Genomic DNA, 15,971 nt, shown 5'->3' on the forward strand with positions numbered 1-15,971 from the left:
ATCTCACGTGGGAGAGGGCTCTCAGGCGGGCCAGGGTCGTGGATGGATGGATTTCAAGGCCAGAGGGCCAGGGCCAGCTCCAGGGTTTTGGCCACCCCAAGCAGCCAAAAAAAAAAAAAAAGCCGCGATCGCGATCTGTGGCGGCAATTTGGGAAAGGTCCTTCGCTCCGAGCGGGAGTGAGGGACCGTCCGCCGAATTGCCGCACTAGCTGGACCTGCCGCCCCTCTCCGGAGTGGCCGCCCCAAGCACCTGCTTGCCAAGCTGGTGCCTGGAGCCGGCCCTGCAGAGGGCCCATCGTGACCATCAAGTCTGCCCTCCTGCATCGCACAAGCCAGAGAACCTCGGCCAGCGAGTCCTGTGGTACTGGGATTTCTTCTCCCCTGCCGGGGGGAGTGACAAGCACGTGGTGTTTAGAAAGACATCCGCTCTCACTGCAAAGAGCCGGCACGGTGGAGAGTCTGCCCCATCCTGCCCTTGGAGAATCGGTTGCGGTGGCTACTCGTCCCCCCACTTCAGAAGTTGTGTCTGTTTCCAGTTTGAATTTCCCTAACAGCAGGGTCCAGCCATTGGAGCGTGTCTGTTCAGCTAACATGTCCCGAACATTAGAAAGCTCCCTGCAGACAGTGATCAAGTCACCTCTTCTCTTTGATTCCCTTACACCTGCTCTGTCAGGCCTCTGCCACCCAGCCGGGTCCCCTACACCACCAAGACATGGGGCCACATCACCCCAGACTCACCCATAGACACTCCCCAAATTCTCAATCAGTTCAAGCCTTCCCACATCTCCCCAGTACCCTGGAAAAGCCTCCCCCAACCCAACACCCCCCAGGGAGGTTTCCCCCAGCCTGGCCAGCCGGCCTTCACTCTGCCCCACAGGATCACTCTGTTGGGAGGGAGGGAGGGAGCGTGGCTTCAAGTGCAGGAAGCAAATTGCCCAACGCAACATTGGCCTCGTTAATTGCATCCGGGCAGCCGGAAACAAGGCGGTAGCGTGATCTCTGTAAACCAGCAGCAGCTGCTCCCTGTATTAATGCTGACACACGGCAAGGGTCCTGGGGAGCTGTCTGACTAGGAGTCCGGGTGCGAAATTGTGGTGGACCCAGAGAAAATGGCACCATTTGTAAACAAAAGGCTAGGTACTGTGATGTTCTTATTGCCATTTCTATGGGGTAGCATTAGGGTTTTGTTGTCATCTTGTGTGTGAACTTGCACCTTATAAATCTGTTTTACCCTGTATAAAGCTTATACAGGGTAAACTCAAATTGTTTGCCCTCTATAACACTGATCGAGAGATATGCACAGCTGTTTGCTCCCCCAGGTATTAATACATACTCTGAGTTAATTAATAAGTAAAAAGTGATTTTATTAAATACAGAAAGTAGGATTTAAGTGGTTCCAAGTAGTAACAGACAGAACAAAGTAAGTCACCAAGCAAAATAAAATAAAACGCGCAAATCTGTGTCTAATCAAACTGAATACAGATAATTTCACCCTCAGAGATGCTTCAGTAAGTTTTTTCCTCAGACTGGACACCTTCCAGGCCTGGGCACAATTCTTTCCCCATATACAGCTCTTGTTCCAGCTCAGGTGGTAGCTAGGGGATTCTTCATGATGGCTCCTCCCTTTTGTTCTGTTCCACCCCTTCATATACCTTTTGCATAAGGCAGGAACCCTTTGTCCCTCTCTGGGTTCCCACCCCCTCCTTCTCAATGGAAAAGCACCAGGTTAAAGATGGATTCCACGTCGGGTGACATGATCACATGTCACTGCAAGACTTCATTGCCCACTTGCCAGCACACACAGTATACAGGAAGACTTACAGGTAAAACACAGCCATCTGCAGACAATTGTCCTGGTTAATGGGAGTCATCAAGATTCCAAACCACCATTAATGGCCCACACTTTGCATAATTACAATAGGCCCTCAGAGTTATATTTCATATTTCTAGTTTCAGATACAAGAGTGATACATTTATACAAATAGGATGACCACACTCAGTAGATTATAAGCTTTGTAATGATACCTTACAAGAGACCTTTTGCATGAAGCACATTCCAGTTACATTATATTCACTCATTAGCATATTTTTATAAAACCATATAGACTGCAATGTCACACCCTCCTTGCCCCAAGCTCTGCATGACATTCTGATTTAAAAAACATACACAATCAATTTAACATGTTAGACTACAAACTGGCTAACTGATAGATCTCCCAAAGAGCCTGTTACCAGAGGATCACCACCCCACAGGGGTGTTTCTAGAGGGGCCCAACACTATTCAATATCTTTACCAGTGATCTGGAAGAAAATATTGCCTCGTTGCTGGTCAATTTATCAGGTGACACAAAAACTGGGGGGAGGGGTGGTAAATAATCATAGAATCATAGGGTTGGAAGAGCCCTCAGGAGGTCATCTAGTCCAACCCCCTGCTCAAAACAGGACCAACCCCAACTAAATCATCCCAGCCAGGGCTTTGTCAAGCTGGGCCTTAAAAACCTCTAAGGATGGAGATTCCACCACCTCCCTAGGTAACCTATTCCAGTGCTTCACCACCCTCCTAGTGAAATAGTGTTTCCTAATATCCAACCTAGACCTCCCCCACTGCAACTTGAGACCATTACTCCTTGTTCTGTCATCTGCCACCACTGAGAACAGCTGAGCTCCATCCTCTTTGGAACCCCGCTTCAGGTAGTTGAAGGTTGCTATCCAATCCCCCCTCACTCTTCTCTTCTGCAGACTAAACAATCCCAGTTCCCTCAGCCTCTCCTCTTAAGTCATGTGCCCCAGCCCCCTAATCATTTTTGTTGCCCTCCGCTGGACTCTCTCCAGTTTGTCCACATCCCTTCTGTAGTGGGGGGACCAAAACTGGACGCAATACTCCAGGTGTGGCCTCACCAGTGCCGAATAGAGGGGAATAATCACTTCCCTCGATCTGCTGGCAATGCTCCTACTAGTGCAGCCTAATATGCCATTGGCCTTCTTGGCAACAATGGCACACTGCTGACTCATATCCAGCTTCTCGTCCACTGTAACCCCTAGGTCCTTTTCTGCAGAACTGCTGCTTAGCCACTCGGTCCCTAGTCTGTAGCAGTGCATGGGATTCTTCTTTCCTAAGTGCAGGACTCTGCACTTGTCCTTGTTGAACCTCATCAGATTTCTTTTGGCCCAATCCTGCAATTTGTCTAGGTCACTCTGGACCCTATCCCTACCCTCTAGCGTATTAACTCTCCCCCCAGCTTAGTGTCATCTGCGAACTTGCTGAGGGTGCAATCCATCCCATCATCCAGATCGTTAATGAAGATGTTGAACAAAACCGACCCCTGGGGCACTCTGCTTGATAGCGGCAATGAGGGGGAAAGTCAGTTCTACAGGGCTTAGAAAACCAGACTCGATCAACGTCCGTTGTAATGCAGGGCCATCCACCTAGGAACAAAGAATGCAGGTCATGCTTGCTGGATGGGGGGCTGTGTCCTAGAAAGCAGTGTCTCTGACAAGGTCTTGGGGGTCAGGGTAGACAAACAACTAAACATGAGCTCCCAGGGCAGCGCTGTTGCTAAGAGCTTCATGTGATCGTCAGCTGTAGAAACAGGGGACTAACGCGTAGGAGTCGAACTACCACCGTGCATCGCGTCAATAAGACCATTTCTGGAACGCGGTCTCCAGCTCCGGGCTCCACGCTTCCAGACGGATGCTGAGAAACTGGAAAGGGTCCAATGCAGAAGCGCAAGAACAACGCGTGGGCTGGAAAAGCTGCCTCCGGGTGAGGGACCAACAAGAGGGTGGGAAAGGGGCTTGCAATGGGAAACACCAGGATCCCCTGACCAGTGGTATCCGTGGAAACTCAGCTGGATGGAGGCTTGTGCAGCAAAGCATGTGGCTGACAAACAAAGACAGAGAGGGAAGCGTGCCGGGGAAATCCCGTCCTCCCACGTGATGCGGGGACGCAGGGCTCCCTGAACCACTTGAGTTCAACGTGGAATCAATGCAATACAGGCCGCAGTGTTTATCTCAGCAGACACTGCCCCTGAAGGTGCACCAGGCTGTGTCTGGGCAAGGAGGGTTAGAAATCAACAGGGTGGCTTCCCGTGTGCAGGATGGGGCATCCCATCTCAGAAAGGGTTTGCTGAACTAAAACAGGCTTCAGAGAAGGGTAATGAGAATGATCAAGGGCTGGAAAAACTCTCCTCTGAAGACAGGTTGGAAAGCTAGAGGAGGCGAATAAGAGGGGCCATCTGTTCTCCCTATCTCAGAACACAAGGACAAAGGGACAGTCAACAACATTAGTAGGTGGCAAACTCAAAACTGTTGCAAGAAAATGCTTTTTCACACAATGCATAGGTGGACTGTGCCACAAGATATCACTGGGGCAAAGATTCAAAGAGGGATAGGGTAACAATATCTAGAGCTAGAATCATTACTGGTAACAAAAAGGCATTAGAAAGGATATTAACACTCATGCTTCAGGGCTTAACCTAGTCTCTAACTATTAGGGGTCAGGAGGAAACCTAATGTGTGTGTATGTGTGGGGGGGAGATTACCCCACATCTGCTATTGCGAGTTTTTGCATCTTCCTTTGCAGCATCTGGTACTGCCACACTCAGAGACAGGACACTGGGCTAGATGGACTTTGGGTCTGCTCCAGTTTGGGGGGGTGGGGAGATCGGAGGCCTACACCTGATGGTCCAGAAGGTGGTGAAAGACCCTCATAATTCCCCTGTGCTGCACAGGGGAGGGTGGGCTCCTTCCAGACTAATGGAGCCACGGACATGACGGGGCCACCTGCTGGCACACCCTCCCTTGGGGCAGAGGCTGGTGGGAATGAGATCCATCTCAGCAGGTGCCCTCATCACCCGATGCAGGGCTGGGTTCTTTCAGGGAAGAAGCGGTGGCTTGGGCCAGGACCTTGGATCAGCCTGGTGCCAGGGCTCACAGCCCTGGGGGTGGAGAGGAGCCAGCCATCCAGCCAGGGCACCAGCTGCAGAGCACAGTGAGGGGCTCCCACAGCCCAGGCAGTGCTGGATGGAGCCATTACAGAGCATGTTCATCACTCCCTATTGTGCACTGGGCACAAGCCAAACTGTGCCGGACCGCGCAGTGCAGCAGGGCCGAGTCAGAACTGAGGTGGGGGAGACCACCAGGGAACTCCCAGGCCCTGCCGGAAGCAGTGCCAGCAACACGGGGCTTGGGAACCGGCCCGCTGCACTGCCTCTCCCAGACACAATGCACACCCGAGGGCCTGACCACCGCTTCTCCCAACACCTTTTGCAAGAAGTGGGGTGTGAAGCACGGTGCCCCGTCCCCAACTCACGGAAGTCAATTCTGCCTCCCTAAATGCCCCCGCTGCTTTAGCCGGAGATGACTCTCTGCACAGCCTCCGCTCACAGGCAGCGTGGTGTTAACCAGTTGTTGCGCTCCACTCCAGAGGTGGCTGCATCTCACGGCTCTCATTGCTCCGGCAATGCAGGATCAGCAGGACGGCTTGCTTCAGATTGCAGTCCCTTCCCAGAGCCCTTCCACCCAACTCCAAGTGCCAAGCAGAAGCAGAATTCAGCTGGTGCAGTGACTCCAATAACAAGCGTGACAGAGGTATGTTGCCAGTCCCCGTGCAGCCCTGTCTCCTATCTGCTTCCACACACACCTGGGCCATCCTGAGTGTCTTTTTATAACACACCGCCGGCTAGGTCAGGCCAGGCAATCCTTCCCCAGCCTTAGAATGATTTCATCCCCAACTACCCCTGTTGGGTGTCCCACGTCCCAGCACACACTGCAAACCCCGCCACCGACGCTCACGGAGAAGAAGATCCATTTTTCTGTTCCCCGACCCAGAAATTCAGAGAGAGGGAAAGAGAGCGAAAGACTGGTGTGACGAACTGGGACTGTTCTTAATGTGGTCTTTGAATGCTGAGTGGGGAGTGTTGGCTGGGAAGACAGGGGAGTGTGGCTAGGATGGTCTGCATTGGGGGATGGGAGACTGGCCGTGAGGGAGAATACCTGAGCAAGTAACATGAGAACCCAGGAAGGGGTTAGAGGCCAGGTGACACCTTTGCCCGGGAAACTGAACAAAGGCTGGGGGGAGAGTTTCAGAGCTGGCTGGGAGGCAGGCTGGGAGGCAGACAGGACTCTGACCTCCCAAAGGGGCTGTGGTGCCCTGGGACCGCAAGATGCACCTAATTGTGGGGGGTCCTGTTGTCTGTGCCTGCAAGACCTATCTTGGACTGTGTTCCTGTTGTCTAAATAAACCTTCTGCTTTACTGGCTAGCTGAGAGTCATGGTGAATTGCAGGAAGCCAGGGGTGCAGGGCCTTGTGTCCCCCCACACTCTGTGACAAAGGATCTACTGCACCCCGTGGACGGCACTTCCTGCAGTAAGTGACTGGGGAGCAGTAAAACGAAGGGGGATCAACAGGGACCAGGTGGGCTGAAGAGTCAGAGAGAGACAGTTTCAGGGGGCGATTAACCCCTGGGAGTGTGTGACCAGCAAGAAGGACTTTTGCAGTAACAGGGTCCCCCGGGTGATCGCAGCGAGCGGTCCCAGGGGCGGAGGAGTCTGCAGCTCGACCCTGGCAGAGAGGTGGCGACCTGAAGAAGGGCTGGCACACTAGGGGTCTCCCTGGAACGGTGGAAAGCTGAGAGCACAGGCCGGCGAGTGGCCAGCAGGAGGATGTATGCTAAACGCCTTAAGAGCGACCTGGTGGAGCTGTGCAGGCAGAGGGGGCTGTGCATTGGGAGGTCCACCAAAGAACAGCTAATTGCCCAGCTGGAGGAGAGGGATCGCTTGGATGAACCGAGCCCTGTCCCTGAGGAAAGCCGCCCGGCGGATGCAGCGTGGGCCCCGGGGCCTGACCTGGCTGGGAGGGGTCAGACTGCTGCCGAGGACATCCCGAGACCCTGCCTACCTATGCCTAGGGGAGGGGTTGGGAGAAGCCCAATGAAGACCGAGGGCACCCTGACCCCGGCGGCCAGCAGGGGATCGTCCCGGCGGAGCTCCCCGTCCCTGGAACGGATGCGGCTGGAATATGAATGGGAGATGAGACGGGAAGAGCTTGAGTTAAGGAAGCAAGAACTGAAGCAGGAGCGGGAGGAGAAGGAGAAACAGCGTCAGCATGAGGAGAAACTACGTCAGCATGAGCTGGAACTGGCCAGGCTGAGGAGCAGTGGGGCCCCGGCTGCGGTGAGTGAGGGGGGACCCAAGACTGCAAAGAGCTTTGATAAGTGCTTCCTGGCCCAGCGTAAGGAGGGGGAGGACATGGATACCTTCCTGACGGCCTTTGAGAATATCTGCGAGCTGCACCGGGTTAACCCTGCAGACAGGGTCCAGTTCCTCATCCCCGCACTGGACTCCACAGCCATGGAGGTGTACAGCCGACTGAAAGGGGCGGAGACAGGGGACTACGAACTGTTCAAAAAGGCCCTGCTCCGCGAGTTTGGGCTGACTTCTGAGATGTACCGGAAAAGGTTCCGGAGTCAGAGTAAAACCCGTGAGGTCACATACCTACAACTGGCCAACCGGGCGCAGGGGTATGCCTGCAAGTGGACAGCTGGGGCCCAAACTAAAGAAGACCTGCTTGACCTATTCGTACTGGAGCATGTGTATGAGCAGTGCCCATCCGACCTGAGGCGATGGTTGATGGACCAAAGCACGCAGGCCAGCTGGCTGACGAGTTTGTGAACAGTCGGGCAGGGGATGACGGGGAGGAATCCCAAAGGAACAGTCCACCACAACGCAGAGAGAGAGTCACCATGGGACCTCCCAGCGGGGAAATACGGAGAACCCCCACCAAAGGGGAACATCCAGCGTCAGGTCCATCCGACCCACTCGAGGAGACCCACGGGACATGGGCTGCTATCACTGTGGCCAAAGAGGCCACATAAGGGCCCAGTGCCTCAGGCTCAGGGACAGACTGAGCGGACCCAACCCACAGAGGGTTTACTGGGTAAAGACCCAGCCGGACGAGGGGCAGTGTTCCCAGGCAAGGGGGGCTGGCAGCGTACCACCTGCTAAGGAGGGAGGAGAGCTCCAGGCCAGCTCCTCTTGGGGGCTGGATGCTCCAGACTCAGGGTTTTTGGTTTACAGGGTGGGCGCGGGGCTGTCCCTCCGGAGAGAGTACCTTGTTCCCCTGGAGGTGGATGGGAGGAAGGTCAATGGATACTGGGATACGGGCGCAGAGGTAACGCTGGTCCGGCCCGAGGTGATGGCCCCAGATCGGGTGGTGCCCAACACCTACCTGACCCTGAGGGGGGTGGGCGGGACCCTATTCAAGGTGCCCGTGGCAAGGGTACACCTGAAGTGGGGGGCCAAGGAGGGCCCCAAGGACATGGGGGTACACCCGTATTTGCCCACTGAGGTGTTGATGGGGTGGGGACCTGGAGGACTGGCCAAGCAACCCCCAGGGTGCCCTGGTTGTGACCCGTAGTCAAAATCGGCGAGGGGCATTGCGCCCTGACCTTGGGGAGGGTGCCTTGCCCGAGGCGCAGGACCCTAATCTGGTGGGGAGGGAACGCCCAGGGACACGGCTCAGGGAGGCTGCGGCTTCAGACCCAGCCGGCGAGAGAGAGCAGGTGGCCATCCCTGTCCCAGCTGCTGAGTTCCAGGCGGAGTTGCAGAAAGATCCCTCCTTGCAGAAGATAAGGGACCTGGCCAACCTCAGTGCGGTACAGACCATGGGGAGAAGTTGCCGGAAAAGGTTCCTGTGGGAGAAGGGGTTCCTGTACCGAGAATGGGCTCTCCCAGGGAAAATGGAGTCAGGGGGAATCAGGAGGCAGTTGGTGGTACCCCAGAAGTATCGCCGCCAGCTGCTGTAGCGGGCCCATGACATTCCCCTCTCAGGGCACCAGGGAACCTGGCGTACCCAGCAGAGGCTGCTACGAAACTTTTACTGGCCTGGGGTCTTTATTACTGTCCGACAGTACTGCCGATCCTGTGACCCCTGTCAGGGGGTGAGGAAGGCCTGGGACAAAGGAAAAACGGCTTTAGGACCCTTGCCCAGCATAGAGGAGTCTTTCCAGAGGGGGGCCAGGGTAAAAAGGGGGGCTCTGAACCAAGAGAGCCCGAATCACAGACCTCCAGACTGGAATGCTGGGAGAAGACCCCAGCCCAGTTGGAACCCCAGGGGTATTTGGGGGGGAAAAGGGCACGGGCCGCATAAACCTTCCCACAGGCGAACTACGAGTGCCATCGAGCACCCCCGACCTAAGGGGGGACGTGAAACTGGAAGGGCCTGGTGTAATTCTCACGAAGGAATGGGAGGGATGCTGGGGCATCCACGGGAATGGGGGTAAGTTCGAACTTCCCCGGGTCACTGGCTGAAGTGACCCCGCTCAGTTCGGTCTCGAAGGGGGGAGAGATGTGACAAACTGGGACTGTTCTTAATGTGGTCTTTGAATGCTGAGTGGGGAGTGTTGGCTGGGAAGGCAGGGGAGTGTGGCTAGGACGGTCTGCATTGGGGGATGGGAGACTGGCCGTGAGGGAGAATACCTGAGCATGTAACAAGAGAACCCAGGAAGGGGTTAGAGGCCAGGTGACACCTTTGCCCGGGAAACTGAACAAAGGCTGGGGGGAAGAGTTTCAGAGCTGGCTGGGAGGAAGGCTGGGAGGCAGACGGGACTCTGACCTCCCAAAGGGGCTGTGGTGCCCTGGGACCCCAAGATGCACCTAACTGGGGGGGTCCTGTTGTCTGTGCCTGCAAGACCTATTTTGGACTGTGTTCCTGTCGTCTAAATAAACCTTCTGCTTTACTGGCTGGCTGAGAGTCATGGTGAATTGCAGGAAGCCGGGGGTGCAGGGCCTTGTGTCCCCCCACACGCCGTGACAATTGGCGGAGCCCTACGGCTCAGTGCCCAGCGAAATTATAACCCACGGAACCAAAGGGGAGCTCTGGGCACAGGGCAGAGCGGGTTCATGCATCTGATCTTTATCCCTCGTGGGCTCGATCGAAACCCTCTCCAGGGCAGAAATGAACTGAACGCCAGGGCCCTGCAGCGTATAGCCCATGGCACCTCCACCTGATACACCGGTGCAGTCAGCAGCCTGTGCCAAGATGCACCCAGGCCTGGCACTGAGGAGCATCAGGAGGGGGGTGGGTAGGGGCAGAGTCCGGGATGATGGGGGCACCAGTGGAGCTGTGGGGCAGGACCAAGGCACGGTCCCTCTCTATTGCTGACCCACAGCACTGTTGCTAGTCCGTCTGAGCCCCATAGAGATTTGCCAATTACATACCATGGCACAGATGGCAAAGACAAGAGGGTTTTTTCCACCTCTGCCTGGGCTGCCCCCTGACCTCCTGCTCACTGCCCAGCAAGCAACAGCCCGCTCCCCCAGGCCCTTCCCACCCTCTCCAGCACGGAGCGCGGCTGCAGCTCCTTCGATGGGCTCTGCTGCGGCTGCATGCACCCAAGGCACTTCCCCTCCATCCCTGGGGTTGGCTGGAAACCTGGTGCTGGGATTGCACATCCAGACGGATCCCGCTGCTATCACTCTCCTCCTCCTGCACCAGCTGCTCTGCCACCCCAGCAGGAGCCGCGAGGGCAGATGGCAGCTGTGCCACCTCCCCCTCTAGGAGAGCGAGGGGGGGTGGGCGGGAGAGATCAGAGAGATGGAAAGGGAGAGAGAGGCTCAGCACTCAGGCACCTGCACTGATACACTCAGACCCAGCAGCCTTCCTCCTTCAGCCATGGCCCACTCCCCTTGCCTAGCTGCACCACACTGAGCAGGGGGTCTGGAGATCTGGCTCTCTCTCTCTGGAAGCCCCTTGGGGAAAGACGCTGGGTCGCCACTGTGAACCCTGCTGGCTCCAAGAAGAGAAGGAACAGACCCTCACTGTCTTCAGTCACTCCTGGTGGCCTGGCCACTTGTGATGCCCTAAAGGTCACAGCAGGCTGCAAACAGTAAGGCCGCGTCGTGGACTGGGCCATGAAGTGGATGGGTTTATAAACACTCTTATCGCACTTCCAAGGAGCCCAAAGCACTTCGCCCTGCTGAGATGGAACCACCTCTGGGGTGGAGCGCAGCAGCTCGCAGCAACGCCGCACAGCAGGGGACGCACAGGGGCCCGCAGTTGGTGCTTCTGGCCTTCCTCCGTGGCCTCAGGGAGGGCTTCTGGCTTCTGTCGCGGCAGCACGGCTGACAGGGCACCAGGCCCAGAGCGCTCACCAGTTCATGTTCTAATGTGCCACGCTGGGCAGTCCTCGCCCCTCCAGTGCCTGGCAGGGGCATGGTGCGCAACCAACCGGGCACGTGTCCGTCGGAGAGGCCGTGGAATCACTGCAGAAGCCTTCCTACCGATGCACAGCCCCAGCTGCCACCTGCCCTCCCTACCCCAGCTGCTGCGGCTTGTCATCAGCGACACTTGCAGGGAAATTGGATCTCTGCTGCTCGGGGACCCCCCTCCACCAGTTACTCAGGGGCAGAGTGCTCCCTGAGGCGAGAGGAGACACCTGCCCACGTGCACCACCCTGAACAACAGCCCCTTTCTAGTCTCGGGGACACGGCGGGGATCCCCTGATTGGCACGTGCTCTAAGGCAGGATTACGGGAGACCCACAGGGACAGAAAATCTCTAACCGCTCCAAAACAACCCAGCTTCACTGCCAAATACACTCGAGTGGCTGGGCAGGACGCAGGGAGAGCCCTGCCACATCATCCAGCCCCCGGTCTCCAGTCACCATTGCGCGGCGTCCGCCAGCCTGAGAAGCAGAGAGAGGGCCCGTTCTACAGACCGCGGCCCAGCTGTGGAAGGCTGGGGCAGATGCACTGAGCCATCTGTGGCTTAGGGGTGGGGGTGGGGAGCTGGGTGCCCGCTGCCTTTAAGCACTGGTATTCGGCCGCACCCAAGATGCCTGAATGCCCAGTGGTCAGGGCCAGGGAGAAATGCCCACCATGGTCACATTACCATATTTAAATATGCTAATGAGGCCTGCATGCTCAGTGGTGAGCGGAGGAAAAGCAGGCCCTTGTCAGAGAGGCCGAACCCACAGGGCGATGGGGAGAGGGCAGAGGATGCAGGGGAGAAGAGGACATTGAAACTGAATCCACCACCCAACAGAACAGGGGTGTTGGGCTCCCGGCTGCACCCAAACCCTAACCTGGGTCCTCTCTCCCGATCGAGGCCCAACCAAACCTCTGAAAGGGCCCGGGGGACCCACCTCCCACTGCAGCCCAGCACCAGGCTCCAGCAGGACTGTTTGAGCCACTCTCGCTGGGCCAAATGCCGGCCGTGATGCTCTCCGAGAGAGCAGGTGGATGAAAGTCACCACATGTGGCTGTGGGGAACCAGCCCAAAAGGAGTGGGATGGAAGGGGGAGCAGGGAAAATGATCCACCCCCAAACACCGACCAGGGAGGACGACAGCGGAGAGAGGGCCTGAAAGCGGGGAATAGATGGCAAGGTGTTGCAGCAGGAAGGGGAAAGGAACATGCAAAGAAAGCAGAGATAACTACAGTCAATCAATGTGCCCCTCCCCATACAGAGCGTGTCCCTCGTCCCCTCAGCCCCAGCTGCAACGGCCCTGCCCCCGCCCCAGAGCGTGTCACTCGCCCCCTCGCCCCAGCTGTAACGGCCCTGCCCCCCCAGAGCGTGTCCATTGCCCCCTCAGCCCCAGCTGTAAGGGCCACACAGGAAGGAAAGCTGCTCTGTGCAGACATAAATGAAACTGACAGAATTCTGCTCTCCCCATTCAGAGAAATAAGGTGAAATTCTTAACACTTAGAGTAATCCACCATCGGAACAATATATCCAGAGTCGTGGGAGATTCTCCATCCCTGGCCATTTATAACTCACGTCCGGCTCTTTCTCTAACCGATCTGTGTTAGGAATTATTGTGGGCCGTTCTCTGGCCTGTGCTATCCAGGGGGTCAGATTAGTTTGCAATTGTCCCTTTTGGCCTTGGAATCGAGCATCTCCTGACATTATTATTGATTGTCGGCACTGCAGGCTCAGAAATCCACCCCCTCCTTAGGCTTCACAGCTCGAGCCACAACTCCAAAAGGCCGTTTACACACTGTTTTTTAGGGTGCTAACGTGGGCCCCATTAGCCCATGTTTGCTAGGAGTCTCGCTCCCATGGGTGTGTGGACAAACCCTACAATACTGTCTTATTGGGGAGTACGTACGTGTGACAGATAGACAGTCTGTCCATCCAGGGAGATGCAGGGACCGACTTATGAGACATCATTCAAGGAGCTCTATAAACAGAACCTGCAGAAACAGCCCCATAGAACGGAACATCGTCTATAGGGTTTCAGACCATTTTATAGGATTCAATAGAAAATTACATCCCGGAATACAAATGCCCTATAGAAAGGGCCTCTCTCACTGTCACCTTAGGCAGCTTTTAAGAGCAGTTTCCTTAGGTTTCATCCCTATTCAGTTCGACTGGGCAGTTCCATCAGGGGACACGACATGCGGAGGGTGTTAGCAGAAATGGGGCGGATGGGCAGCACCACAGTGTATAATGGGGAGCAATGGGGTGACATTAGAAACGGCTGAAGAGCTGGGACAGTCCTGCGTGGGGCTGTGGGACTGAGTCGTGGAGGGAAGAGCTGGGGAACGTGAACTCGGCTGGACAAAACAGAACGTGAGCTGTAGGGCTGATTCCTGCCCTGACTCTGGGGAGATAACTGGGACTTTCCCCGCTGTATTTCTGTGATCACAGGAGCGCTCGCCGCCCGCCCCTGCAGCTAGCGACGTCGGATCGAAGTACGTGGGTCACATCTGGAGCCATCTGAGCGATGACCGGCACGTTCAGGCTGCCTTGAGCAGGGCGACCGTGCGCTTCTGCTCATCCAAACACCCAGCCACTTGCTGGGCCCTTTAATATCCAAATTCATTTTAAAGGCGTTTAAAAACTTGGTACAGGGAACAGAAGCTAAACCCTGCCTGGGGCAGAGGAGGGAGCTGCATTTCTATAGTCTAAAGAGAGGAGGCGCGGGGGACACAGTCTCTGTCTGTAAATACCTCCAAGGTAGCCATGGAAATGAAAGGAGGGAATTACGCCGACTCAGATGATGGCAGAAGGAGCAGCAATGGCCCGGAGCAGGAAAAGGAAGAGCTTAAAACCAAATATTAGCAGTCAGAGCAACTGGGGCACCGTGACTGCACATCTCCCTGGACAGGAGAGACACCTGACTTGCGTGGCTCCTATCCAGGCCAGCCTAGCCCCTTTGTGATTCCTCCAGTCCCATCAGCAGGCATGGTCACGACCCGTGGCAAGCCCAGCGTTAGTTCCAGCCCATTTCAACGCTGACAGCCCCACATGAAACAGGACAGCTGGCTCCAAGCCAGAGGCAGGAAGCTGTAGGGCTCCACAGCAAACATCCAAGGCACGGCGGGAGCTTAACCAGCCCCGGTCTAGGATGGGATCGCATCAGAACGATCCCTGGCTCTTATCTAGCACTTTTCATCCACAGACCTCAAGGCGCTTGGCAAAGGTGATCCGATGGGGAAACGGAGGCACACAGCAGTGAAGTCACTTGCCCAAAGTCATCCACCCAGCAGGCCAATGGTGGGAACAGGATCCAGGTCTCCCAAGTCCCAGTCCAGAGCTCTAGCTACTAGGCCGCACTGCCCCCAGGAAGAACCCTCCAAGTCCACACTGCTCATTTAAAAGTAGAACAGGTGCATCAGTGGCACAGTAAAGGCAGGGCTGTGGCGAGCCCTGCAGGGGAGAGCTCTAGCATCCCACTTTCCAGAGGCAGAAGTGCCGTTGAAACCTTTTGAGCAGCCGGCAGAATTCTGGAGCAGAGGCTCAGAGACTGATTCTCATGCCATCGTCACTGACACAGGCAAAGTGGGTCAACCCAGAAGAGGAAAGTTTTATAAGCTACCTGGCGGGGGGGCGGGGGGGGGAGAAATCAGGGTCCTATAACTTTCTAGGGCAATTTCTGCACAGCCGTACTGGTTTTGTCCCCGTTACGTTCCATAGGGCTTTTCCCTCGGCGTTCCCAGCACCCAGTGATATAGGACCGGAGAGCATTTTGCTCACTGACTACAGGGCACCTTCGCCAGGCTAGAAAACGAGGCATGTCCGGATTTGGGAAGTGAGGTTCAAACCCAGCCGGGCCATTAAGAAGGAAAAACTCCTCTTTTCCGAGGGTGGCCTAGGACGGGGGTGGGCAAACTATGGCCCGTGGGCCGGACCCTTCTGCCCAGCCCCTGAGCTCCTGGCCTGGGAGGCTCGCCCCCGGTCCCCCCCCTGCTGCTCCCCTTCCCCCACAGCCTCAGCTCGCTGTGCCACTGGCGCAATGCTCTGGGTGGCCGGGCAGTGCAGCTGCAGAGCCTGTCCTGTCCTGGTGCTCTGTGCGGCGCGGCTGTAGCGCCACCAGCCACCGGCGCTCCAGGCAGCGCGGTAAGGGGGCAGGGGGGTTGGATAGAGGGCAGGGGAGTTCGGGGTGGTGATCAGGGGGCGGGGGTATGGATAGGGGTTGGGGTAGTCAGAGGGCGGGGAACAGGGGGGGTTGAATGGGGGCAGAGGTCCCGGGGGACAGTCAGAAAGGAGGGGGGGGTTGGATGGGGTGGCGGGGGGCAGTCAGGGGTAGGGGGTCCGGGAGTGGTCAGGGGATAGTGGATGGGGCAGGAGTCCTGGGGGGGCTGTCAGGGGGCGAGAAGCAGGGGGGGTCAGATAGGGGTCGGGGGCCAGGCCACACCTGGCTGTCTGGGGAGGCACAGCCGCCCCTAACTGGCCCTCCATTCAATTTTGGAAACCTGATGTGGCCCTCAGGCCAAAAAGTTTGCCCGCCCCTGCCCTGGGAGGCCGTGGGGGCAGGAGAAAGAGGGGAGTTCTGCAGTCTTTGACGGCAGCAGCGAGCCTGGGGATGTGGAGCTCTGAGTTACGACCCAAGAGCCCATTTGGCCCCCGTCGCAGACAAAGGGAAATCAGTGGGAGACACGATCCTGATGGATGGACTCAGATTCACACGGTCTTGGACCGAAGCTAAACAGACTGAGGAACCCGCCCACACAAGCACTGCAGAGGAGA

General features: G+C 56.5%; 1 protein-coding gene across 15 annotated transcripts in view; it reads right to left on the bottom strand.

Annotated features, from left to right (window-relative positions):
• CAMK2B (calcium/calmodulin dependent protein kinase II beta) overlaps positions 1 to 15,971 on the bottom strand; it is a 138,791-nt gene that overhangs the window by 79,539 nt on the left and 43,281 nt on the right. The gene's annotated exons all lie outside the window — the stretch shown is intronic.

The sequence above is a fragment of the Emys orbicularis genome, chromosome 2 (genome assembly GCF_028017835.1).
Source record: "Emys orbicularis isolate rEmyOrb1 chromosome 2, rEmyOrb1.hap1, whole genome shotgun sequence".
Taxonomy (NCBI): domain Eukaryota; kingdom Metazoa; phylum Chordata; order Testudines; family Emydidae; genus Emys; species Emys orbicularis.